Source organism: Limulus polyphemus, unplaced genomic scaffold (genome assembly GCF_000517525.1).
Source record: "Limulus polyphemus unplaced genomic scaffold, Limulus_polyphemus-2.1.2 Scaffold10158, whole genome shotgun sequence".
Lineage (NCBI taxonomy): Eukaryota > Metazoa > Arthropoda > Merostomata > Xiphosura > Limulidae > Limulus > Limulus polyphemus.
This window is the reverse complement of record NW_013675768.1, coordinates 15,825-18,848: the sequence shown is the minus strand read 5'-3', so window position 1 is coordinate 18,848 and position 3,024 is coordinate 15,825.

Genomic DNA, 3,024 nt, shown 5'->3' with positions numbered 1-3,024 from the left:
TAATTACTTTCTTTATAGAGCCTAGAAACTTTTTACTACGTTATCATCTAATTAGTTACTTTCTTTACTGGACCTAGAAACTTTTTTTCTATGTTATCATGTAATTACTTTCTTTATAGAGCCTAGAAACTTTTTACTACGTTATCATCTAATTAGTTACTTTCTTTACTGGACCTAGAAACTTTTTTTCTATGTTATCATGTAATTACTTTCTTTATAGAGCCTAGAAACTTTTTACTACGTTATCATCTAATTAGTTACTTTCTTTACTGGACCTAGAAACTTTTTTTCTATGTTATCATCTAATTACTTTCTTTACTGGGCCTAGAAACCTTTTGTTTCTTCCACGTGTTTTTTCTTCTTTTTGTATTTGGGCTTCATGTAAACCATTCACTCTACCGTGTATTGAAATATGTATACTTTATCAATTGTTATTGCTTTCCCAGCTAGAGCCTCATATACTTTATTCACTGCCTAAGAATTTGAAGAGTTTCATCTTTTACGATTTCCTTTATATAATACAAAATCCAAATATTACGTAACTATCAGTATAAAGGTTCCCACGTTTGACCTTCAGATTAAACATCTTTTATCCTCCCAGTGTTACAGAACGTAAACATCTGTTCAGAAGCTGTTATCTGAAAATATGCCGGATGTTGATCAATTTCCACAAACGTGCAAGTTCTACATTTGGTGACACGAATCGAGGTAAATAAAGTTGAATAACGTCAACTTTGAGATTAGCTGATAATCGTAAGAATACGAAATATGTTTTCTTTTTCTTTTTAATTACCCCCCACATCAGCGGCTCAGCAGAAAGTCTGTGGGCTTATAACGCTAAATATCGGGTTTCGATATCCGTGGTGGGCGCAGCACAAACAGTTTTTTGCTTAACTACAAACAAACAAAATATTCAAATAAAATAAAGAAAAATTCACAAAAAATCGAACATGCTATAATCATATAACGGGCCACTTTCCACTTGCCTAACTCGACTCATTGATTCCGTTTTAGTTAGGTTAGGACGAAATACATGTCTTCAAACAGAATTTTAGTAAGAACAAGTAAAAATGTCAGATTACAAACCCTTCAGCCACGTGACTTTCTATTAATTTAATAATTCATGATATGACAAGTAACCCAGAGTAAAATGAAATAATTAAGAGTTTCAAAGTAGATAGAACAGCTTTTCCTTAAGCCGTAATTTTACGCATAGCTATACCCAACTAAGGGTTATCTGCGCATAGCCGTCCCTATTTGGTTGAACTGATCGAATAGAAGGGAGGATGGTTAATAGCACCTACCACGAACTACATAGGGCTACACTTCTCTCACTAAAAAGTGGCCCCAAAAATGCGGAGCGTGTTTTCATGACAACAGTTTGCAATCTTTAGATTCTTGGATTCACACTCCAGGCACATTTAATATAGGCCATTTATGGCCCATATATACCTTGAACAACAATACATTTGTGTGCACATTCGCTAGATTCAGATAGAATTTCATTTATAAACTTTACTTTTGCGAGTAACATGGAAATACACTCTCTTACATAATAGCTGAAAGATTCCAATAAATTTTGTCCAAGTCTTCAGGCAGTCTTAAAATAATTCCTTGAAGTAGTAAAACTAAGCCCAAAAAATTTGTTTCAAATTGGAGAATGTATTTTTTTCTTTTAGTCTAAACTTTCAATTCAAATTAGACTATCTTGGTTTGCAAGTTCCTCCTCTGATGGTTTGGCAAGTAATTACGAAGAAAATACAAAATAATATGAGAAATAATTAGAAACCTAGGAAATGAATCTACTGTTGAGATAAAATTCACTTCAATCTATTTATCATTTTAGCTTTTTATTAAAGTTGAACTAAATAGATTAAACTATATGGTGAATAACAATGATGTAGCTATCCACTCACTGAATAGTTTGTTCCCCGGTGGAATAGCGGTAAGTCTGTGAACTTATAACGCTAAGATCAGGAGGTCGATTCCACCCGGTGGACAAAGCTGGTAGCCCACTGTGGCCTTGCTCTAAAAAACACAAATACACATTGAATAGTTCTAATTATAGAGAGGAAGTAGTAGGTCGTGAACTCACGTCTGCTTATGAAATCTGGATACTTATGTACAATAATTATGAAGACAGGGATGGATTCGTTAGCGAACAAAACTATTCCAACTATTCGAACAGGTATTAATGATTATAGATTGTAAATTTGTTATTAGGTGGTCCATTATTAAAAATAGAGTTCAATATCAGATACAGTGGCTAATTAAGTAATTAAGTTAATTATGTTTGAGTACCATAAAGAATACTCGGTTTGCAGTGGTAAAATCTAACTTTTGTATACGTGATCTTAACTTCTTTACACAATAAAAACTGAGTAAGATGTTAGTTACAGCCGTGTATGGAGACTTTTCTATGGTTGTGTGGCGATACGTCAACAAAAACTCAAATATAAAGGTTGTCAATTGTGATATTTGGGGATTATATGATTAAAGCGAACAACATGAAATGAGTAGAGGTGGTAAATTCTAATGTGATATTTAGCGATTAATGAAGTAGCGAAATGAGAATTGAGTTTGTCAACTATAATGTGGTATTGCGATTATATTAGTAATATAATCAGAAGGCTTACAACACTAAAATCCGTGTTTCGATATCTGTACCCCTTCACAGCTCAGATAGCCCGTTGTGTAGTTTTGTGCTTAACAAGAGATAAAAAACAAAAAAAAATCATTAGTAAAGTGAGCACAATAAAAAGATAATGGCATTTAACGCTAATGTCGTAACACAGGTCTGCGATGGTTTAATTGTCTTGATATTTTTACATGTTCTACAGTAATTCCTGTACGATGAATCCGAAAATGATATCCATTTTTCTCCATCACATACAGATTTTTCACAAAACATCATAACGCAATACATAAAAGAATGACCACAACACATAGTTTTGAAACTAAAAGATGTAGATTTCACCAAAAAAATCAGGATGAATGAGGATGAATATTCGTTAGACACCAATG